Raw genomic sequence first — 25462 nt, forward strand, 5'->3', positions numbered from 1 at the left:
ATTTCTGTATCTTTGTAACTATTTTTATTTTATTTTTTATGATCGTGTGTACGTTTTTTACAAATTACATGACGTAATCCAATTAAATAAAAGTGGCCTAATCACGATGGACAAACTACTGGGTCACCTGCAGGAGCTGCTTGACCGAAATCCACACCACGAGGCTCCCAGCACAGTTTTTGTGCTGATGTTAATGCCAGAGGAGTCTGCAGTTCTTGGTGGGGCGTTGGCAATTTTTACACACTATGTGCTTCAAAACTCAGCAACTTTGTGAAGTCAGACAATTCATGGCTGAGTGTCTATGATTCCTACATGCTTCCACTTTCCAATTCCACTTACAGCTGATTATGGAATTTCTACGAAGGATGAAATTTTAAAAGCTCATTTGTTTTGTGTATTTTTTCTTCCTTTATATTGTACTTTTTGTGTCATACTTTCCAATTTCCTTAAATAAAGAAGTTTAGTCTTTTCCACCCTTTGTGATTTGCTTGAGTTAAGTTATTGTTTAAATTAGCATAAATAGTGAGAAATTTCCCAGGAGGTGTGAAGTACCTACTTTGTAATGTATCTCTTCTTTTCTTGAGTATTTATTTTTCCGAAAACTTTTTACATTTACTCCTTACCGTTTAACAGAATTATCTATATTTTCTATTGCTTACATTTTCAAAGCAAGCTCGGTACTTCAGGTTTAGGACATTTGAGGGGAGTTATTTCAAACCGATTTGAGCCTAAACAGTAACACATGTAATGCACTTTCTATAGGTGTACCAATCACCAGGGGTCACTGGATAAAAAGAGATATAATACCATATCAGTGGTTAAAATGCGCCTTTTCTTTTGGTCAACGGTGGAACGAGTGCAGGTGTCCATACATCGTGATTCCGGTACTTCATCATTTAGCTCGTCCTACAGAAGAGCAGCGAGCATAAAGGGACGTTTTTTTAAGTGAAAGGTAATTTTGAATGCAACGTTTCTAACAGCTCAACAAACATCAACGCAGACTGTGTGTGTGCAGTTTGTCATAGACCGTGCCTGCTAGCTAAAGGTCCAGCAGTGCAAGCTAACTTCACTCAGAGACGAAGAAGAGAGGTTAAATTTAAAGGTAAAGACTGCCTTGTGGTGTTTTAAAGTAAAACTTTAAAGAACATGTGGGTTCCTCTTTGTGAAATCATATATTGGATCTGTATTTGTTGTCAAGTTGTGTATTTTCGTCATGTGAAACGTTCTGGAAAACAAGCTAAGTATGCTAACTTTGTTTTGCTTAAAGGTTGCATGACATTGCAGTTTAGTGCAGGATAAACAGGTTAGCTCTCCATACTCTGACGGATTTAAATTAAAATTAGAACCTTCATACCGTCCAGTATAAAGACAGTATAGCACAGTATGTTCTGCTTTTATAATAATTTCCTCTTCCGTAAACCTAAATACTAAAAACCTAAAATGTATAAATAATAGTCATTTGCATGCATTTAACATACATCGGTAATTGGCATTCCTGTAGGTTCTTCAGCTTTAAGAAATTATTTCTAATTATTTTAATTAGAAGAGAATCAGGCTCGTTTCACAAGCAGATTCCCTCCAAAATAAGGAACAAGTGGTTTCATGAATTTTATCAATGGGTTTCCTACAGAGATGATTTCCTTTGTTAGGAAATAAACATCAAGATTTTGGGCTAATGGGCTAATTAATCAAAGTTGTCATGGTTACAATCAAAACAAAAATTGTGGTTTTGAGTTTCAGGGAATGATCACTTTCACAGACAACAGAAAATCGTGTTGGAAACAGGACAGGAACATCTGTCTCCTGTGTTGAAATTCTGCATTTCGGTGACCCATCCATCCGTTTCTCTGCGGACCGGGTTTTGTCTTGTTTTTCTTTGGAGAACAGTCTCCTCGGAGCCTGTGCAAAGATGGAAAACAATGAACCATGTGAGCACGAGCAGCTGTGATTCAGTCGGCAGCAGAAAGAGATTACAACAATGTGTAGCGCTGCATTTTTGTTCAGGTCTGTGCAGTTTTCTCCACCGCGACGTAGTTCATATGCGTTGTTTCCACGTGACGCTGCTGATAATCGTGCTACCTTCTATAAAATTGAATTTTTACTTTTTGATTACATATACTCCAATTTTAATTAACTATACTTTCAATGCACTGAGATTCAGATCCTCATCCTGCAAGAGGAGGGCAGCCTTTCCACAACGAGCTGTTACTCTGCAGCCGTGTTCACAACAGCACTTGTTCATGCAGAAGTTGTTGCTTTTTCTTCTTCATGAATTCCTTACGGTGGTTCTTCAAACTGAGACAAAGCATTTTTTTTCCTTCTGAATGAATCTTGCTCAGCGGCAGATACAAAGCCTCTTTACAGTTTGAAAAGACATTTATTTCTTGTCAGTATGCCTCCCTTGGAAGTGAATTCATCTTTCCAATAAGATAAATCCCCTCTGCACAAACTTTGTTCATTAAACCTCTGAGATTCATTCAGGTTTATTTTTAGTGAGAGGCATTCATCGTTATAGCTGTGTTGATTTTCCACACAGTCTAGAGGGTTTATTCTGGTGCTGCTGGTGCACCAGTAATATGTTTCCTTGGAGCAAACACAAGTGAGATGAGGTTAGAGGTGATCTCCTCAATAGTGGTATTAAAAGAGCTTAAAATTCAGGGACAGGGACATGAATGTCATCGCTGCACACCTGGCATGCTTTTGTCAGTCACCTTTCAAAGGAATTTTTGGTATTCATTGATTCAGCTGTTCTCCTGGTCTGTGACAACATCAGGCCTGTTGAGGTCAAACATCTTATTTTTTAAAGTGCTTTCAAAAGACAAAAAAACCATTTTAAAATTGAATTTCATTAGTTTTGCAAAATTACAGCACAAATTGACAGTTTTACCAAAAAGAGTTAGGAGGAAAAAACAGAAAGCAGCAGACCGCCTGCGCCAACTTTTCAGCTGCAAAGGATCTTCTTTCCTCATTTGGAATAGCTATTGATAAACAAAAGCTCACCCTTATAAAACCTGCCAAATCTGCGCTTTGTTTAGGGAAGTCTTTGGGAGGATTTGTCTGTAGGATAGGCTAATTTGTTTGCTTTGTGTTACATGTCCTCTTCACTCTAAACCCAAAATACTTTCTCATAATTAAGAAACAGCAGGTGTCCAATTAAGATACTCTATTCGTAAATAATTTTTTGTCACTACACTGGTAAATTATCTGCATGCAAATGTGTGCAGATTAGAAAAAGCTACCCCATCCAAGAATTGGCTCAAAGGAGGAAAAAAGGACACAACCCTTCACGTTACACCTGCCTTTCCACTGTTTGCATTTGTAAATTGGAAATAATATTGCTGCATAAATGCCACAAATGTCACAGACACGGCACACTTCAAAGCGCAATCTGTTGCATTTCACCAACTCTTAATTGACCTTTTGTTCTCTGCCCCCTTTTTCGTCTCCCTCTTATTTCTCAATTCACAAGAAATAAAGCTATAATCCTGAGGCAAAAAGTCCTGTAAAGCCAAACCTAAAGGCCATTCTTATTCATTAGACAAGCTTGCAGTGTTGTTGGCTGTCACTGCCACCGAGGGGCTTGTCCATGGCCGCGGCCGACATCTGTTGGCATAATGTAGCGTCCAGGGCTCTGATAGGCAACGGGAGCTGATTTATAAGGTTCTCTGTTTAAGTGGGTGTCTTAAGGTAATTATAAACCGGTGGGGGGGTTGCTACTAATTGCACCTTCCCTGATCTGTAATGAAGGCCAACCAGCATGAATGAGTCCATCCTGTGCGACTCAGGCAGTGCAAGAGCGAGGGCAGCTGAGCTTGACCAGTTAGTGTTGGTTTAGCTCTGGGCTGGAGCTCCTCACCTGCTGTTATGCCTCGTCTTCAGCCAATTTCTCTTGAGTAATTAACTGTGATGCCACATATGGTGCAATGGTGGAAAATCTGATCGCTGGTGGATGCAGAGGAGTCGAAGAGAAAAACCCAATGCGAGGAACCCCGCGGTGACCAAAGCTCCAAACACTGAGTGTGAGCATAAATGGGACGACTGGAAAATTCTTTTGACATGCACAATTAAAAACAAATGTTGTTTCCACATGACATAAATGAGCGTAATTAATCACTCAACAAATGAATTATTAGGAAGATTAGAAAATTAGGTAGATTAAGTACACCAATGAGGCTTGAATTATTAACAGTATTTGTAACAGTTGATTAAGATATTGCATAGAAGGAGGACTTTGTGGGCAACGTATGACAAAGTAATTAGTTTGAGTTTAACATGTGCTATGTATATAAGGTCATATAGCCAACATGACATGAGGAAATCTTATATCATTACTTCTCACTTTAATAAACTTCCATAAACTCTACAAATAAGCATCATAACTTATAGCAGGTTCAAACTTGGTGCTTCCAGGCTATTAGTCCATCGCTCCCTGGAAGTGCTGACCGGTTTCACTTGTGCCTTCTCTGTAGGTGTTACCAAAAAAAAAAAAGCTACCTATGTGCCAGCACACGGTAGTACAAAAACACACCTCAATTCACACTCCTCTCACCTCAAAACCTTCGGTGGAGCGGATCAAGGAATATGAGAAAAGCTGCCAGACATTCACCTGGGCTCCAAACTCCCCAGATCCCAATCTGACCAACAACAACAGGACATGCTCAACAAAACCAGTCGACAGAGGCCCAGCTTAGCAACTCACGGGACCTAAAGACTGTGCTGCCAAACACAAGAATTAAGTGTTTGTTTTAGGCTACTAAAACATTTGATTTTTTTACACAAAGCTTAGGTGAAGAACTTTTCCTTTTCGACCCTTTCATCAGTCACGGTGGCAAAATGTAGTTCTGGAGTGGTTGGAGACTGGGGCATGACCAAAAATATGTTCATGCAGTCTGTTTGTGAGAGTGCTTCCATTAATTGTGATAATTTGGTGAAAACAACAAATCTGTTGGTGTCTGCATGAATAGAAATTCTCGCAGTTATTTGCAAACCTTCGCCAGTCTGTCTGAGAGCAATTGCCATCAGTCCCAATCAGACGGTGATTATTTGGAGACAGGTTGCCTGACCTGTGCAATCGCTTTGACTAAAACTGGTTACGAATCCTGACTTTTTACAGATGTTTGTGCTCAAGTTTAGGTCTGTTTGTCTATACAGACTTTTTCTTAATGCAGTTGTCATGCAGAGTAAACTCTGAGATCAAAATGAGGACAGAGTTTGGTCTTATACCTCTCTTGTGTCTGGTGCTATTGGAAGATGGTCCATTAATGCATTAAAAAGCATGTTGACAGAAACTGTCACTAAGTTGTGCAATATGTAAATGTGATTACAATCTAGCCCTGATCTTAACCACAGCGTTTTAAACTGTGAAACCCGGAGACACGAGGTTTTAATTAAGAGTAAAAATCATGCTCTGGCTGTGATGAGCATGTGCTTCACTTAAAAATGTCCGTAGAGTCAAGTAAAATCATTCCAGACCATGTGCTTAAGTTTGGTTCATAAAAGATGCCAACTTCCTTATTTTTAAATCTCAAATAGACTTGAGCTGACAGCACCTGCCTCTGGAGTTCCATCGATATGTCGCCTGCACAAAATAGGGTTTAGTTAGGAACAGCCGTGGACCCTAAGAGAGCAGAACATCCATTATTCTTGGGTAAGTGACAACCTAATTATCAATGCTGCTTACAAAAAAACATCATTTTATTGCACTGTTGGTGAATTTCTTATGAAAGTGGCCACAGTCTCTTTGAGAGGTGCCAGAAATTCTTTTATTCCAGGAAAATCTCCAACACTGATATAATAAATGGTAAATGGCCTGTATTTATATAGCGCTTTACTAGTCCCTAAGGACCCCAAAGCGCTTTACATATCCAGTCATCCACCCATTCACACACACATTCACACACTGGTGATGGCAAGCTACATTGTAGCCACAGCCACCCTGGGGCGCACTGACAGAGGCGAGGCTGCCGGACACTGGCGCCACCGGGCCCTCTGACCACCACCAGTAGGCAACGGGTGAAGTGTCTTGCCCAAGGACACAACGACCGAGACTGTCCAAGCCGGGGCTCGAACCAGTAACCTTCCGATTACAAGGCGACCTCCCAACTCTTGAGCCACGATCGCCCCCCTATATATTATCCATAATGAGTTAAATTAAATATATACGTGAATGCGAGAGAGCAATTATTTCTTTGAAGTTCCCTCAGATTGAATTACGGCCTGCATGGCTCTGAATACAAAATGACATTTTAAACACGAGGCAGCTACATTTTATATCCTGCAATGTAAAAAGGTTTCAAGCAAAGAAAAAGCAAAAAGAACTCCGATGCCTTTAATTAATTTTTTTCCAAAGAATATGTGACCTTGGAAAATTATTTTCGTAATAAACGGTTTGTCAAATTATCAAAGAAGCTTAATAGTTCGAGATCAGCGCTGTATGGAACAGTGAGTCATGATGGGGCGCTAAAGCAGGGAGGTGAGGCTGTGTTTAAGCACTGAGTTACAGAGGAAGAGTTTCCGTCAAGTGAGTGACACAAAAGCAAGATTAGGGGATCAAGTGCTGAAAGATGAGAGAGGAATTTAGTGGTATTGACAGCACATTCAAGGGTTTCTGAGAGGAAGAGAAGACAAGAGACAGGGCGATAATTTTAGAGATTTGAAGGGTCAAGATTAAGCTGCCTGATAATAAGCAGAGTGAAATGAACCAATTTTGAAAATATATGCTGATGTAGTGTCGACTGGGGAGTGGGGGGGTTGTCAGTGCTTCCACAAATGACTTGGTATCAGACAACAGGCTTTTGGAAATATTGGATTGTACAGTCAGACTGTTTCACCGCCTGCCACACTATATTAATGCACAGCTCATATTGGAGCCCGCATTAGGTCTCCCGCGCGCCGCTGTTTCTTCGCGGTAAACGTGAAGGGCCAATAAAGAATCGAGATTTCTCGTGGATGTAATTAGCCAATCGTTTCTAATAGTGTCCATAGCAATGCATTTTCACGGCCGTGTCATTTCAACCTGGCCAATATGCCTTGAAGTGTAATTTCTGCCTGAGCATTTAGACACAGAGCTATCGATTGCATTCGGCGAATGATCTGCTCAGAAACCCATCATCTACTTTAATAATGTCACTCAGCACCACATTCTCCCTGCTTGGTTTCCATTAATAGTCAGCCTACGTGACATTGTCAACATTCACTGCTCAAACAACGGGGTTTTTGAAGCATGGTCGGTTCACAATTGGGTCATTTAATCAATTTATACAATTGAACCTATTTAACATATTGATATGCAGTTACCCTGTAATGTGTGTGGCCTTTTATCCCCTCGAGTGAAACAAACTCCAAGGGAGCTGTTCAGATCTTCTGCCGTTATTTATCATGTGACATTTAGCTGGGCCCTGATGACGGCAGCTCTCCACTTTAATTAAAGGTTCAACCTCTTCACTGGATGACAAATTGACTGGTTTGTGCCTTGGAAAAGTGGAGGAACATGTCTAGTCCACCCTGCTCCTCGCTAACGGTGGGCTAACATCAGGGAGAGAGGTGGAGCTGGCATTTTAGTCGAGTCTTAACTGAGGCGAGGTCAGACAGCGAGCTGCATTATCTACCGCACAGCTCTCGGACTAAATGGAGAATAGACTTAGAGATTTATAAAAAAAAAAACCCTGAGACAAGTGGAGAAATTTGTTTTCTCCCTCTTTCTGTGTTTTTAAACTTCACATTATTTCCTCTTTTTGCTGTTCTTTTGTTATGTTTCTTGTGACCTTCTGTTCGTGCAGATGCAAGATCTGCAACTCGGTCGGTAGCGGCAAATGGCTAATGGTCCATCCCCCGGTTATTTTACGGCAGGCTGGAGAATATGTCCACTTTGCATGGTTCCCTTCTTCCATTTTTCAAACTTCGCCTGAGTTGGGGGTGACACAGCTTGAAACAGGTTTCAGGAGAAGCAGCAACACAAATGGAAGAGCAGGCCCAGATGATACAATCACTTTGTTCAGCATGAACACTTCTGCAAACATGTTGTGTGTGGGGGGGGAGTTGGGGGTTCTTCGGGGCAGGCGCCAAGGCTTCTGTGTAAGATGAGATGGTGTAAACAGGCAGATTGGCTCTCTTCTCCGCGTTAGCTCCTTGAGATTTCATGCTGGCTGGATTTATAGAGAATCACAGTGCATTGGAATGCGCCTTAGGCTCCACTGGGGCCAGTATCAGAGAGAGTGCAGAGCTGTGAACTTCAGATGATAAACTAAATATAAATCCATAAAAAAAAAAATATATATATATATATATTTTACGATCTTAAAAATAGAGGCCCATCGTTTTGTTGTGCCTTTCAGATGGGAGTTAATGATACCCATTCTGCCTTCATCTTCATTGTATCTATTCTTTTACTACAGTACCAATTTTATTAGTCTTTTAGCATTAACGTATGAAAGTCGTGTTTGATTGTTGTATAACACTTTATCTCATCTCTCCCTCTTTTTTCTTTTAACGCACTAGTTTTCTACTTAATTGTGAAACCACAATCCACCACCATCCACATGGCGGTTGCTGTAGGAATGAAATTAGTATTAATACTACAGGTCATGCGGATGCCCCAATTAACAAGAAACCAGTGGAACGGCATCACTTTTTCAGTTAAGTCTGCACACCAGCTAAAATATGCGAAAAACCTTTGAAACCTTGCATCTCAAAAGCGAGGAGAATGACTCATGTTCATTCCGGGCATTGCCACCCCATCTATATGTATTAAAAAAGAAACGCTGGGTAATGTAGAAGGTAGTAATGCATGAAGTCTCTGGTGGTGGACTTGTAATACGATAAGAAATAAGACACTAGTTGCACATGTAAGAAACACGAACCACTGAATCTGTTAAAAGTGCGACAGGTGACTGAAAAATGTGACTGATACAATGGTAATTATACATTTTCCAACACTGTAATTTTATGTGGTTCTGCATAGCTATAACCTGAAACATTAGCATATTTTCTCACAAGTCCTAATAGATAAAGGGAGCACAATTAAACAAATGACACATTTATCATGTCCTTTATTTATGGAAATGTGCCCACATGCAGAAGGGAGGAAAGTGAGCATCAGGTGTTCAGTCAGTGGAGTGAAAATCAAGTGTGGGTGGTCTGCTTTATTTAAGTTTAACAACACGTATCTGTCAGAATGTGATCTCCGTAGCCCTTGTTTGTGGAACTGTATCAAAGCATGAAATAATGAGACTTCTCATAAAGTCAGGAAAAGAGCTGTTGATGCTCGTAGGCTAAGACTATTACAGAACTATGTTTAGCGTTTAGATTTCACCAATCCACAGTCGAACAGGTTTCATGCAAATAGACAACTAGTCGTCCAAGAGCAGTTACAGGAACCTTTGTTAGTTATGTAATATTTATGAATGAATTTCGTTATTAATTAAGTGACCACGGTAACATCCGGTTGTTAAATGATGACATATGAACCCTTCTTCCCTTGCAGCCCAGCCCATGCAGCAGTATATTAATGACTAACCTCATATCCGGTTGTTAAGTGATGACGTGACGAATCCTACTTCTGTTTCCAAAACCCCGCAGTCAGGACATGCTATATTGTATTTAGATAGAAGCTAGCGAGCTAACTTCCTGCTAACTTCTAACTCCATTAAATGTCATAAATTCCGTTTTCATGGATGCCTGGATGTTAAACTCAATTGTTACACCTGGTAGAGCAGAACGCTGATCATTTTATTAAAGATGAAAGACTTTAGACAGTTTTTCAACTCTCAGTAATGCCACAGTGATCGTTTGATATATGGACCTGCAGCGGAGTTTAGGCCCAGACACGGCTAGTGACGTCAGACTGAACAACCGGATTGTGGATGGATTATCTCAGTTGTTCTCCTGACTGAACTTTGGTCCGTTTACAGCATCCTGCCATGCGATTGGATTTGTCCCTAACCATCGGGAACCCTCACGTTAGCTTTTATCGACTGGAAAAATAGCATTCATCCTCCAGCTTCACTGTTTATGTTATGCTAACATAGCTGTTAGCTAGCCACCACGTAGCACATCATTATATACCAGCTAGTCCAACTTCAGTAACCCTGCAAACATCACTGCTGTTTAGTTTTCTGTCTTCATTTATGTTGGAAGTGATAACAGAGCTGTACGTTTTAATTTTTCAGAAATCTCTCAGTCAGAACATGCTATATCATGAAACTAGCGAGCTAACTTCCTGCTAACTTCAAACTCTGTTAAACTTCATAAACACTGTTTTCATGGATGCCTGGATGTTAAACTTAATCATTTTACCTGGTAGAGCAGCAATACTCATAATTTTATTAAAGATGAAAGAATTTAGACAGTTTGTAGCTCTCAGTAATGTCGCAGTGTTCGTTTGACTTTAGGACCTGAAGCCGAGTTTGAACCCGGAAACAATAACGTCATACTTAAAGACCAGATTTTGGTCTCATTTTTTTAAAAAGTGGGTTTACTTCCTCTACTTTTTAAGACTTTTGTTGTGAGTACACTGCTCTTTTAAAAAATTATAGTTGTTAAAAAGTTCTTTAATATTCTATATTTGGTATGTAAAGTTAAATAATTCAGGCCTTTATTGTTCTGTTGGTAATTATAGCTTATGGCTCATGACAATGAAGAATTCTCAAAAGCAGTGCAATCAGTCCTATTTTAAAATCTGCAACTTTACAGCAAAAATAATAGTCTTTACAGGTTCTACAGTCTTTTATTTTTATTTTGTAACTCACTTGTTTAAACTGTATAAAGGCATAAAGTTTTATTCGGGCAGTGTCTACTTCCAGGCAGCGATTGCTGGTACTTGTTTGCTAGGCCTCAGCTCTGTGGTTTCATGTCACTGAATTAGACCAGTCCAAGACGTTTGTGCTCCAGGTTTAGGAAGTGAACTTCTACTATTTTATTTCTCTATTACTTACCTTTTATTAGCACGTACCCTTATATTTGCTTTGCATTCAGTCTACAAGTTGCATCTTGCTAACAAAGTTTGCTAGTGTTAGCAAACCTTGAAATATGGTAATGGCTTGAGCAAAAAATAGAGACCATAAAAGCCTAGAGTCCCCTTCCAAAATTGGTGGCCACAAACCAAGAGGTGACATTACACTGGCTACAGTCTGAATTTCTATTCAGTTTATGCACTCATCTCCCCCAGAAACAAAGCATAAGTCCCAATAAAAAAATGAAACCCCAAACGATTCTTAACAGTAAAAGGGTAGCGGAGCACCCAGCTGGTTTCTGCAGTGTCACACATCTGTTTTTGCTAAATATTGCTTATTCACCAATATTTTTAAGGTGTTTTTTGCAGCAGTTTTGCGTAATAAGATGTGCATTCATAAACAAACACGTTTCAGACTCAAACTGGGTGTTGGCTTTCTCCTTAATGGTTGCTGAAGAAGAGTATTTGATCTCAGTGACAAACATCAGGGTAGAAGGCCATTAAATACACTGGAGAAGCAGGTTTTCCCTCAGCACAGCAGAGTGGACAAGGAATGATCGAGGGGCCGTGGCTCCCTAATGACGGTCCCCTGCAGAAGGGACAGTTGTCTCAGCTATAAGCCCTACTTCCTTGACAGCCCCTGGGATCCCTTTGTCCTGTTGTAAACTATACTGAAGGAAGGACATTTAATTGCCTGGCACACACTAATGAGTTTGCAAACTAATTAAAGGGGGTATATTACGCCCTGTGGAGGCCCACATCACTAAGAAAGCCAGGGACATCTTTAATGAGGAGCCTTGATAACCCTTCAAAGGAGGGATGTGTAGTGTCTGTAATGATGCCCAGGGTAAAGCCGAGCTCAGCCAGGGAAAAGTGTGTGTGTGTGTGTGTGTGTGCGTCCCTCACCTCGGGTGTGTGGAGACTTGCAAGCAGATGCCAAGTGTTTTCAGTCCATCGCCCACAGCTACCTACCTACATGTCCTAATCAAAGAGTTTCACTCTCCTTCCAATAGGTTCAAAGAGACCAGCTCCACCTCTTCTCTCAGTGGGTGGTACACAGAAATTTCTAGGTTGTTTCATTTTCCTGTATTGTATTATTCACCTCGGCATAATCAGGTTTGTTAAGGAATCAGAAGAAGCATTTTAGGAGCATTTTTAAGCGATTTAAATGACCTATATACACAGGAGAATGCAAACGCACGCGCTCGATGCATAGGCAAGATCTTGGCTCGGTAAGAAAGGCAGAGGCACGAGATGGACAGATGGACTGAATATGCCTTCAGAATCAATGACGGTCGTGATTAGTCCCCATTTTGGAATTCATTAAATTACCCAGGGCGCTTTATGTTTTCAAACAAATTAAGCTCTTTGACTGTTGCTGAGGTTGAGCCGTTGCTCTCCGTCATGTCTGCTCGAGCTCCTGCTGTGGCTCGATGCAGCTGGCAGCCCTTTTCACTGCAAAGTCAGTCCCCCCTCCAGTAAACAAGTGCATTTTTTGTGTGGTCACAATATTTTCCTCCCAGACAGTGACGGCTGTTATTTTGCCCGTGGCTCCTGTCAAAACTAACATGGCTTAATTGACTGCGAGCGAATGAGCTCCTGGATTGATCCTGTCAGGCTCCTCAGGAAGTGATGCTGCTCCATCTGTGAGGCGCAACTCCAGCGACAGCAGCAATCTGTTGCTTGGGAATGAGCCAAGGCTAAAAAAAAAAAGAAAAAGTCAAAATTACAGAAAGTACCTCAGGCGCTGTGTATATTCTGATCAGCTGTCAGTGATGACACACTCTGATGCACATGCACGTGGAAATAAGGCGGCAGAGAAGCTCGACAGAGAGACAGATATTCACATATACACAATGTAATTTTTGCATCATGGTTAGCAATGTCACATTCATGGGGGCCTGTGTCTCTCCCTGAAGGTATGGCACGAAATCAGAATGGTCTTGTCTGGCTTGTTAGACATTTGATGTCAGGCGAGGTTGTCCTCGGGGTATATCCAAAACGCGGGCTGTCATCTCTGCCTGCATTGCTGTCATTTGCCCTAAAATTGTGGCATATACTGTCATCTTGGGTTTTTACCTGTAACTCAACTCGGCTAGGCCCAGTCGCGACCCTGAAGCCTTTCACCTCTCCGTCCCTACCTTTCATCTGCCGCTTTTTCTCCTTTTGGTTGGAGATGCTGCATTTCCTCAGCTGAAGTGTGCAATGCAGCAGCTCCTTCTGGCTCGATTAAATATTTAGACGGCTGTCTATGTAGATGGCGGTTCGGAGACATGGAGGAATAATCTGGGAGACAGCTGCTATAGCACATCTGGGTGTCACTGATAGCAGAGGAAGGTGTGCGGCTGGTGTTGCTATGGAGGAGGTAGTCTTAAGAGACACACCTGTCAATCAGCTGGGCGGCACAGGCGCTGAGGCTTTGTAGCGTCCCTCTATGGTGGGCCAGCTCACACAGACTGACACCTGCCAGACTGAGACTGCCATTCATGTCTGAGCCGAATGTGCTTTTTGTTGAGGACAACCACACGATAATGCTGCCACCAGCCACACCGTATACTTTAATAATATATCTGCCTCCACTCTAATCAAGTTAACGTCGCGTTACGAGGACGAGTTCAAAATTAAAGCACCAACTTCTTCCCTTTCGGTGATGCTCCGACTACAGGTAGGAGACATTTTGGGTTTTTAAATAGCGCTGATCCTTGTTTAGGTTTGCTGCTAACAGGGGATAGCTGTAGGTGCAGTGTGTCAGAACATTTGAGGAAGATTGAGTGTGAAAATCCACCCACTCCTTTCCCTCCCCACCCCCCCCCCCCCCTGCACTCTTCATCCGCCAGCAGCCTCAAGTTGGAGGCTGCACAGCGGTGCTACGAGGCCGGCTGGCCTGAAAATCACTTTGTGTTCCTCTCCCAGGCACATGCGATATGGATGCGTCTCCGCTCGGCTCAGGCCCTCCCGACACAGTGATTAATGGCACAGGCTTCTCTCCCCATCTCATTCTGTTACTGTCAGAGTTAAGTGGGCCGAAGACAATAATAAACAGTCAGTCTTCTGTGAACCCCCTAACACGATCATTCCTCCCCTCCCGATTCCCCCTTTCCAATGAGGAAAAAGAGGAAGAGAGATGGAGTGAGAGATAGAGGAAGTGTGCGCTCGTGTGTGTGTGTGTGCTGCACAAGACAGACAAACGCAGAGTTAAAGACACACAAATAGAGTTCAGTAATGGAAGCGAAAGCCTATATGTCAGTGAATCAGATTGTTCCTCACAAGCAAGTGAAGTTTACAAACTGCTGCCGTCTGATTTCAACCGTAAAAGATAGCAACAGTACGGATGCAGAATTTAACTACAAATGATGTGGATGTAATGTGTACTTACTTTTTTTTAACACATGCATTGTAATTCCCTCTTATCCATCCACGTCATACGAAAATCGATTAGGAGAACCATACATCTCCAATGTAATTACATATAATGTAATTAGATGATAATGCTTTTTATATGCAGATTGATTTAAAGCATCTGCGCCGCCTTACCTCCATTACCTCACAACAGCAACCCCGTGACAGTGAATAAGGACTTGATCTTTGCTGTGATCGTTTAACAACTCAAGCAAGTGTCGTATAGATTTTAATATTGTATGGAATTAAATGAAAGCAAATGAGTCCCAGAGGAGAAAAACTCAGCAGGGTGATCCGCTCAGTATCAATACTGCTTTTCAGGGAGTCGAGGGAACTTGACTCAATGTGAGAAGCATCAGGGGCGGAGAAATCATGAAGAAAGCCTCGTCTCTTGTTTCCCAAAAAATCATCTTGATGCTCCCCAAGACTTCTGGGAAAATACTCTGCAGACCGAAGAGACAAAAGATGAAGGAGGTGTCCAAATTCATAGGCTGCATCCTCCTGAGGCCGCATTTGTAGGTCGGTCACGTCACAGCGATGCGACGAAGGCTGTCCAAATTCGTAGACTCCTCCAAATGCAGCCAAAAAATGCGTCCCCCTTTTTCCCCAGATTTGAAGGATGGGTCGGGTGTATCCTTCGTGGCCCACCATATCCCAGAATTCATAGCGCCAATTCCAGGAATTCCAAGCCAATTCTAGTTTCCAACAATGGCGGCAGCTACTTAGTTTTAATGTTACTCTTATTACTCTTTCTAGGTCATAAAAAGGCGAGAATGTAGCTGTGTAAACTTCAAATATCTGCTCGGTTTATCAAGACATCACATATTTGCAAAAGTGCGCCGACGTTTTCGGAGACGTCTGTTACCCACCAGCTCGATAGCTGACCGGGGCGAGAACAGTGAACTCCCGGCTCATCGATTTCAAACCCCCCTTGGTCTTTCGCTACTCAGGTTAAACATGATATATAAGTCAAGAATTAAGGCCAGTATCCTGCTATACTTTAGATAGCAAAGAGCAGACGGCTGAGTTTATTACACTCCACCGAGACAGCTGGTGACGCAAAACTGAAGGCTAGACCGTCCAATTTCACTTCTGCTCACTTATGGTCTACCCTACCCTTCGGAGGACCCGGCCCACGTAGACTGCGAAGGCCGGGTCCCCAGGAGGATGCAGCCTATGAATTTGGACACCTCGGAAGTTTTTGGAAGGTTTGTGTCCCGTTACATCAGGCGTAAAAAAGTACCACAGCATATCAGAAACTGAACATCATGCCAACAGTAAAATGTGTTGGTGGTCATGTGATGGTTTGGGGCTATTTTGCTGCCTCAGGACCTGGAAGACTCGCTGTGGTCAATGGAACCATGAATTCTGCTGTCTACCAAAACATCCTGAAGGAGAATGTCCAGCCATCTGTTTGTGACCTCAAGCTGAAGCACACCTGGGTTCTGCACCAGGACAATAATCCAAAACACACCAGCGAGTCCACCTCTGAATGGCTTAAGAAAAACAAAATGAGGACTTTGGATCGGCCTAGGCTCCAAAGGCGATTGAAACGCTGTGACATGACCTTAAAAAAGCGGTGCACGCTTGAAAACTCCTCCAACATGGCAGAATAACAGCAATCCTACAAAGATTAGTGGGCTAAAATTCCTCCACAGCACTGTGAAAGACTAGACTTGCTAGTTATCACAAATGATTGCAGTGTTGCTGCTAAGGTGGCCCAACCAGTTATTAGGTTTAGGGGGCAATCACTTTTTTCTTTTACTCCTGAATTTCAAACACCTTCATTTAGAAGCTGCATTTTGTGTTGACTTGTATTATCTTTGTCTAATATTTAAATGTGCTTGATGGGAAAACACTTTTTCACACCACAGGATGTTCTCCTGGGCTTTCAGTATGAACTCTGGAATGATGACAAATTAGGAAGAATTGGAGTACATGAGCTGGCTCCAGCCAAAAGAGAGAGAGAGAGTGCAGGGACTGTGGATCTCAGACCTGCTGCTTTAGTCACTAGTGAGCTTGTCTTTTCCTGCAACTCTCTTCCTCCATCCCCAGGCCTGTCACTTCACTCTGCCATGTCCTCTTCAGACGAGCACTCGCTCCTTCTTTCTCTGTCTCTGCAAGTCTCCACCTCACAAACAGCACAGGGCTCATCCAGCAGCAGCACCGCTCAGTCCTTCGAGAGTTTCCGTACACAAGTAGGAATAAAGGATTCGAGTCTGAGTTCCAGCCACTGACCTTGGTTTCAGGGCCTCAAAAGCCTCCGCTGAGGCTGTGAGACCCTTCACCACGACTGCCATCACATTTTTCCCCCCCTCCTCTTCCTCTCCGTTTTCTTCCCTCTCTTATTACTGGGGATGACCTGCCTCACAGCCCTGCGCTCAGTGACCGAGAAATCCTGTGGCCCTCACCGTCCCCGTCCTCCTTGCTGCTGGTAGATTGTCTTTGTGTCTACCGGAGTGGCCTCGGAGAAATGAAGTGCCATGATCTCATCACAGCAAACCCATTGTTTTCACTCTCATGCACACTGTGTAATAGCCATGGAGATAAGGGGATGATTCAGACCTTTCACGGAAGGAAATGTGAAAAGCCTGCCTGTGAAAAAGTGAAATTACTGTTTTGATGGCTTTTGATGGCGGGGGGCATAATTGCTGGATGGAAGGAAGGATGGAGGGTGAAATACACATAGGAGATTAGTATTTCTAATACTGGAGACGATTGGTAGGAGGCCTGCAGAAGGTTATGCACGCAGTGGGTAGTTCTAATGAAGCTGCCATGTACGTGGAATAGCAGATTGACTAAAATAGCTCATTGTTCTTCTTTCCACAGCAACCTTTGCCCCTCTGGATTGAAACTACATTCTTGATGGCAGCACTGATTATGATATTGTTCAATGCTCATCGCCATAGTAACGGTGATTAATTTCACATTGTTTGCGCATAACATAGTTGCCTGTGCCTTCAGGAATGGGAAACGAGCTTAAGTATTTTTGGCAACTGGCATAAGGCTCATCAGCACATGCTCACAACGGGATTACAGCCTGTCGTAATGACAGGGGCAAAGCGTAAATAGTATAAATACTCCATGGGATTATAATTAGCCTTACTCTGCGTATTTAGACACACTCAAGTGGAACTAAAACCTTATTGACTTCTGGAGACAATTTCATATTAATTGGATGCCTCTTCTTCCTCACTGCCTACTTCTTTGTTTTTTTTCCCCCCAAGCTGCAGACAAACACCGTGCTGGTGTAGTGGATTAGCATCAACCGCAGCACCAACTCGAATGTAAGAAACACCACCTTCATTGCTGGCGTTGGGGCAGACGACGGTGGTGACAGCGGAGGAGGGGGATGAGAATCAAAGGGGAGTCTGAGCAGCTTTGAAGCAGTCTATGAGGAGCAACTCAAAAGGCGCAAAGGGGGAATCGATGTTGGAGCGATAAGATAAGGCACATGCTGATGGGGAAATATCCTCCGGGTTTAGGCACAGTAGCACAGAAGCAAGGCGGACAGGGTTTCCTGGTGACGCCGCAGCACGGGCACGATGGGAATTGATGTGAATCTCGTCGGACGCCGCCACCTTTCTCGAACGCACATTCCATTTCATCTTCCATCTCAGTATTCAGCATATGTCTTCCTCCCTCTTTGTCTCCCGCTCTCCCTCCCTCGTTTTATCTGTGCGCCGGCCACAAATTTATCCCTTATTTTCTATCCAGGAGTGGAGGGGAAAGTTGTAAAGCTAATTAAGGAGTGTGGATGCGGCAGCTCGACAGATGTGCATTGAGATGGGTGCTATTGAGTAGCGGGGATAATGGTGGGCAGCGGGGTTGTGTTGGAGGGAGCTCCTACCTGGGCGTGCATGTTAATCAGTGTGCCTGTCTGTTGAGAGCCGGGGAATTAAGGGGGAAGGGAAGCGTGTCGCCAGCCTCCAGTGAAGAGACAAGGCAGGCAAGCTGATTAAGAGCACAAATTTGCCAGTTTGGTCAGACAGGGAGATATGTGTACGGAGGAGGAAAAGGGCAAGAAAAGTGTGTATTGATTAACAGTGCCGGTGGTGGTGGAATTCAGGGGGAAAAAAAGTGGGAAGAAATCTACCTACCATTGTCAAACTAAATATTTCTCAACTCTTGAAGGCATCAAAAGACTTCAAAGGTGTAAAACATCACAAAATGACCACAGCATATATGCAGGGAGGCTGCGACGGTCGTTTGGAAATGTTAATAACTTCAAAATTTCTCCTCCCAGTGCTGAGATTTTTGCTTATGAAAGCTCTTTGACAGCACTATGAACTAAAACAGGGACCCTGATGAATTACATGACATTCAGTCTCCTTCCCATCCACGTGCACTTTCAGCTGCTCAACGACAGAGGACAGAGCTCCAGCGTGAGAATGCAGGATTCCAGTCATGAAACGAGATACGACAAAGACTTTTTATTCTATTTTAGAATAAAAAGATTTACATCAAAAGGCAGGAATTTCTTTCCCGTCTCTGACAGAAAACCACCGATATGTCATTCATATAAATCATTGCATATTTTTACACAAAAAAACGTCCTGCCTGGGATTTTAATTAGCCAGTGCCAATCATCATCTCGGTCTACCTTCTACTGCATCTGAGATCTCCTGCAGTATGTTGTGCAATCACGTCAAATATTCATAGGCAGGGTTCGTAATCGTGGTAATATATCTGGGTAAAGAAAAAGGGCACTGTTGCAGTCACAGTGATGCTGAGAGACATCAACATTTACATGCATATTTGATGTCAAAAAACAAGTAGTTCTGCATGTCATTTATGAAGCAACAACGGCAAACGCTCGCTGCTTTCAGCTACTTATCTTTTTCATGTTGTTCAGGTAAACCAGGACATTTTAAAGTTGGGTTAGAGAGAGAAAATTGAGAGCGAGTCCTCCACCGAGGCCAATCCAGTGCCCTATCTCACAGTTTTAGAGGGAAGTCACCCAGATCTCCACCAAATCTTAATGGCTTCTTCCCTTCCCCGCGCTCTAACGCTCCACCCGGTTTCAGCTTGGTAGATTTTGCTCACACAGAGGTGGACAGATAGCCAAACAAAGGCACTTGTCTCATGCAGTACCATCACCTTGGCAGGTAAATACAGAAGGAAATATTAGGTCAGGCCATAGCTTTAAAAACCTGTCACAGAGAATAACCGTACAGTTAGTTGATCACAAGTTAGCAGTGCTTTAAAGAAGTAGAATCCATTAATCCAGCCATAAATTTCCTTCCACCTATCCAGAGTCCCAGCTGTCATAGATTGAGGGGGTGGGGACACCCTGAACAGACCGTCAGTGGAGCACGGGCTAACGCACACACGTTCATGCTTACATTAAACCTACAGCCAATTTAGAGACACCTGTTAACCCCATGCATGTCTTCAGACACAGAGAGATGATGCAAACTGCAGTTGGAGCCCAGCACCTTCCTGCCGTGAGGAGATGGTGCTAACCACTGCACCAGTGTGCCGCCTAACCCGCCCGCTTTTCAAAATCAAAGCGTGAGCAGTCCACCTTAACAATGTTTCACAGTTAAAGCTTCAGGGGGATAAACACATCATATAAAGGCTGCACAAGTTTGCAGTTGTTATTTAATTACTTTGCACATAAAGTCATTATTTTTATTAAGTATTGATGTTCTATCTGTGCCTTTTACTGTGATGGGAACACTGCACTTTCTGAATAAGTCTGAAGCAAAACTGAAGGCTGCTTGGGGGGGCGGGGGGAGAAAATGGTGTAATGATTTGGTTTAGTGACAGCTTGTGAACAGCTCAAAAGTTTTCCACACTTGAGCGACTAATAATTCACTCCTATAGATGGATTCAAAGCTTTATGCTTTCTTGCCCAGATATATGCACGTTTTTAATTAGAATTATCTCCCTTTTCACCAGCACAGCCTGATCTAATTTCTGCGTAATTGTTGTTATTTACACAGTAAAGCTTTACGGGTATTTATCGACATTTCCTTTCCCAGAGCTCAGTGCCTGCCGTTGATAATGAGTGGGGAAATTATTTTCAACACTCAGACATTATCTGTGTGTTCAAGTAGTCTTCCTTTTAATATGCTAATGCGGCTGATATAATCAGCTGGTAATTGTAAAACACTTCAAGTACAACACATTTTGTGGCACTCTCTCCTGAATGAAGAAATCACAGGCACAGTGAGCAGCGCAGAGCTGTGGTTGGATGTGCAGGGAGCACCCGCGATCCTACATGGCCCAAATCCAAATCACACAAATACTCCTATAGAAATGCGTAGGCCGGCATTAGCGCCGCGTCGCCGTGTTGGCGATACAATCGCCACCTCCGACTTTACTTTCTCATCTGGCTTTCTTTATTCTTAAAAATCCACCTTTGATTACCATTGATCCTCCCATAGAGCTGGCTCATACCTTCTATTTATGTCACAACATCTTAAATGAATCTTTTTTTTATTGTGTCTTAACGGGAATGATGAAAGAAGTGTTCTCCCCATGTCCTCCGGGGATGTTAGTGCTTTTCTGCTGGAGAGGATGGGATCCTGACTTTGTTTTTCTCCTTCAGCTGTTATTTCCCTGAAGAGAAGAAGGGGAGCTATGAGTGATCGACTCTGCCTTTATTCTCCAAGTTTTCAGGGGATTTGAAGTTATTGAAAGTCTGGGGATGGGTGACAGCTCTGAGATGTCTGTGTGATGCCTATCAGGCATGCGCCGGCCACTCCGTGTGTTCGCCTGCACCCATGCGTCACCCAGCCTGTGAGGAAGAGGGCACGGGGTCCATGTTCTCCAATACATGGTATTCTTGTGGCCAATCATTTCTGCTCACACATGACATCTCTCCCAGATTGATTTCATTCAACTGTAGAGGGCGGCAAGATCAAACAAATGTTGTTTGAAATAGCAGCGACAGTGCCGTGAGGGGGGTGGGGTCAGAGGTGGGAGGGTGCTTGCTCGAAAGATGAAGTGATGGATGGAAATGGAGAGAGAGGGAATCAGTCACCCAGTCAGCACCATGCCATGTGGTGATGTGGAGTAGCAGGAGAAGGTGCTACTCCATAAACCAACAATCCTTTCATAAACTGCTCCTTTTCACAGCGAGGTGGGTGGCGGGCGGGGCGGGAGGGACGGTCCTATTCCTTCACGATGCCTTTGAGTACCCATGCAAGGAATAATGGATGCGTAATATGGAACGACAGCTTGCAGAGTACTATCATTAATGTTGTAATTCACTTTTAGTGTTTCTACTATTGCGCTGCAACAGGAGGCACAGATGTCACCTGAATCTGCTCCTTCTAGCAGCCAGAGCGCGCCCGCTTTTCACCAGCTGTCTTGGAATGCACCCTGCCAGCCCCCCCCTGTGTGGCCAAATGTGTGCACTGGAGTGTGTGCTACGCGTGGCCCTCGCTTTGCCTTTTGAATACAAGTCAGGGTTTTTCTGCACAGACTTGTTTTTGTTACGTCGGTGCATTTAGCATTTTTGGTCCTGAAATCGTTATAAGAGTTTACAGTTTGAGTTTGAGGATAATTAATCATTTTTGTATGTTCTCTCGGGTATGGAGGGGTTTGCTCTTTTCTCATTTCTTTCTCTAATTGAGGTTATAAGATGCATGCAATGAGTTTTCACTGAACCAGAACGTTTCGCGATCCAGCCTGCTCTCGTTCCCAGGGTGTAAAATAGTGCTGTTTTGTCAAAGCCGCTGGCATCTCGCAGACAGGCACAAGGTGTCCTTTGGCGCCGGTGCCGTGACGCACCGGGTTTATGGCAATAGTTAGATGCTCCTCACTTCCCCTGTAAAGCGGCCCTTAGCTTCACATTTAAAGACACTATAAGCGTCATTTTTTTCAGCGTGCAGGATTAATATTGTGAACCAAAAAAAGTAGTTTTTAGCGCCTTAGCAGAGCCAAGCAGTGAATGAAGACGAGGGAAAAATGTGAATGACAAGGAGACTAATGACAGAGAGCTGCTAAACTGGACACAAGCTGTTATCACTTATTATTTAATTGCTCCCAGGATAACTCGTATCTCTGTGACAGAACGGAGGTATTTGATGGTGTCGGGATGCACAGTCCCACCAGTGAACTGTATTTCCTCAAGGTGGGCTGTGGCGTTTATAATATAAGCTACTGTCTTTGTGGTTTGTTTGTGCTTGTTTTTCCATCTTTGTGGTGATTTTGTTCATCTTAAATGACAGGAAATATTTTCACACAGCTCGAACAATATTAGGAGTGTACAACTATTAGTAATAAGAATAATATGGCAAGTTTATATTAATACCTTTGTATTTTTTTGTTTTGTGTTCAGGCCTTGATTATTGTGGATGTTTAATATGGGTGGGTGTCACGGTCCTGGGTCTGGTTTGATTATTTAATGTTCTGTCATTTAGTGGTTTCTCGTGGTTTCTCGTGGTTTAGTCTGTATTTTTAGCTCATGTAGTTATCCTTCGGTATTTTGGGTGATTTCTAGTCTTTGGGTGTTGTTAATATGCCTCCCCTGTGTGCTGCGTTACGTCTAGTCATCCTGGTTTCTACGTTCATGTGTTTCCTGATTTATTTTGACAGTCCCGTGTTAGAGTGTTGTGTTTTGCTTCCTCCCTGTCTCATGCATCAGATTAGGTTCAGCTGTGTTTCCCTTTTGTTACGTTTTCCCTCATTACCCTCCGTTTTCATTGTGTGTGTTTTCCTTTGCTCCTCGTGGGGTTGTCTGCGTGTCCTCTGCCCCCACCACTCCACATGTTTCCAGGTTTCAGGTGATATGTAATGCTTAGTTTACCCGGGTTTAGGTTTTTGTTTCTCTCAGTCTAAATTTGCTTTTGTTTATAGCTTTGTGCAGGCTCACTTTTCGTCCTTCAGCTCACTCTGCCGCCGTCTTCTGACGCTGTCTCCCTCAGCAGACGTGACAGTGGCTTTTCAGTTTTTTTGGATGGCACTACAGCAGTGTTAGGATTTAGCTATCGATGCCATCGCCTCCAGCCCGGCTTCCTTTTCATCACGGTCATTAAACTGTTAAAAACTGCGTTCCTGCAAGCGTGCATTTCAAAAAGCTGATATTTAGTGGTGGGCGGATCAATCCAAATATCGATTGTATCGATACCAAGTCTGCATCGGTATCGGATCGATACTAGCCTGGAGAGATCGCTTCTTTACTTTAAGTGCCGCTCTTGTTTGCAATGCTGTGGTTTCGGTGACAACGAAACAGCCAGGGCGCCGGACTCGCCGCTCCTGTGTCGGCGCAGAGCAGGCACACTTTGCTCCCCCCTCCCCTTGTGTTTAGATGTTGCGCCGTCACATGACTCAGAGGCTTTGAAGGTTGTTAAGTTGTTTACATATTATTTATATTTTCACCAGTTGTTTTTGTTGTTGAGAATTTTAATTGTAATTTTTGTATTATAGTTTCTCAACAGTACTTGTTTGTTTTAATTTCTTTACTGGTTTGCGTGCACTTTTTATTTCAGATTTTTCTAATAAAAATTGATAATATTATTTTTCTATTTAGTTATAAACTTTGTCCTAATTATGTCCTGGGTTTTAACTATTTAATAATAAAAAGGAAACATCACAAAAATCACTCAAGGTCATGAAAATTAATTGAGTTTTAGCAATTCAATGGCACATCCACCTTATTTATTGACGGGTATCGGTATCGGCATCGGTATCGGCGATATTGGCCCATATTTACTCGGATCGATACCAAAATATGCAGTATCGCACACCACTACTGATATTGTCTCATAATTCAGGACGGGCCACATGGACAGTCAACGTAAAGTTATATTTAGCAGTAATGAACTGCTTGTGGAGCACTATGAGCGCTAAAATAACAGAATCATTACAATGAAACGGCTGATTATTATGCATCGAGTTTATATTATACACAGCACAGTGCTGTTGTTGTAGCAGGACACAGTGTAAAGCTACAGTGAGAGCGGTGTCTTTGTGCAGAAGTCTGTCAATCTGCAAACTGTCTCGTTTATGCCTTTTTTCATGCACCTTCACTAATCTCTCTGTGTGCTTCTGTGCACTGGTGTTTTTCCCTTCCTAACCTACCGTACGTACTTCATAAGCACAGACATATATTTTTTTGTTGTTGTTGTCGTTTCAAAAATCCCATTTATTTATTTACAAAAGGCTAAATAAATAAGCAATAATATGGATTTCATAGATATCCAGGTTCTAATTGAAAAAGGTGTGATTAGCATATTGTTTGTGTCTCATGCTTTACAGCAGGCCTGTTTGTGTTGTACAGGGACCTTTATGGAAATGAGCTCTGTGGGGTTAAAAAAAACGGAAAGAAAAGAAATCAACAGAAATGTAACCTATTTCTTTAAAAGGGGCACAAATTTACTGTGAAGATCATCCTGGCAAAACCACAGAGGAAAATGTCAGGAAGGGAGAAAAAAAAAGGGTTGGAAGAGAAAATAGCTGACTGACTCTGTAAGTGAAGCTAAGCTCAAAATGAAAAATGTTCATTATATGCCCGTCAAGGTGAAAGGAAGCCATCTCCTCGCCGCTGCAGTTAAAATGTCGACCTCTCCTTCTGCGAGGGCGAAAAGAGGAGAAATGTAAAAACTGCTGCTCTTTGTGCGATCGTGCGTGCGCGCGCACGCGCGTGAGTGACTGATCCGAGCTTAATTTCAGACAAGGGCAGCGATGTTAATGGCGCTGCTCAGTAAAATGACCCTTCCATCCATTTCTTCATACATTTTACAGCACTCAGTCGTCACATTTTCCCCTTGTCAGCAGTGTTTGTGTATCGTTGTTGTTTTGCGCGTGACCTCTGCGACTAGCGCAGCGCCCTCTCGGACCTCCGCTTGTCTCTCCGTATGTACCTGCTCATGTTAAGGCTGTTAAATTGCGCTCAGGATGCATTTTATTCAGCTGCGAGGCAGAACGTTATGGCCGACCTCTTCAGGTCACGGATGCCGTCCCCTGTGCCTCATTACTGACAATTTATATCATCTAACGTTCCTTAAAACGCTCGCCGTGTTGGCTTAGCGCTGCGGCCGTCACATGCTGCAAATTCTGCAAAAACAGAGCGGCGAGTGGGAGCTGAGCAGCTGACCACGTTTTTGACAAACATTTCAGAAACGACCTCCGTGGCCTGACTACAAATGAGCCGAAGCCTCG

At 42.9% G+C, this 25462-nt stretch overlaps 1 protein-coding gene across 2 annotated transcripts in view; it reads left to right on the top strand.

Moving 5' to 3' along the window:
- Positions 1-25462, top strand: part of LOC146576709 (RNA binding protein fox-1 homolog 3-like) — a 431434-nt gene that overhangs the window by 66793 nt on the left and 339179 nt on the right. The window lies entirely within an intron of this gene.

This window comes from Mchenga conophoros, linkage group LG4 (genome assembly GCF_057382185.1).
Source record: "Mchenga conophoros isolate Kocher_MC1m ecotype Shallow Benthic linkage group LG4, M_conophoros_male_GT1.1, whole genome shotgun sequence".
Lineage (NCBI taxonomy): Eukaryota > Metazoa > Chordata > Actinopteri > Cichliformes > Cichlidae > Mchenga > Mchenga conophoros.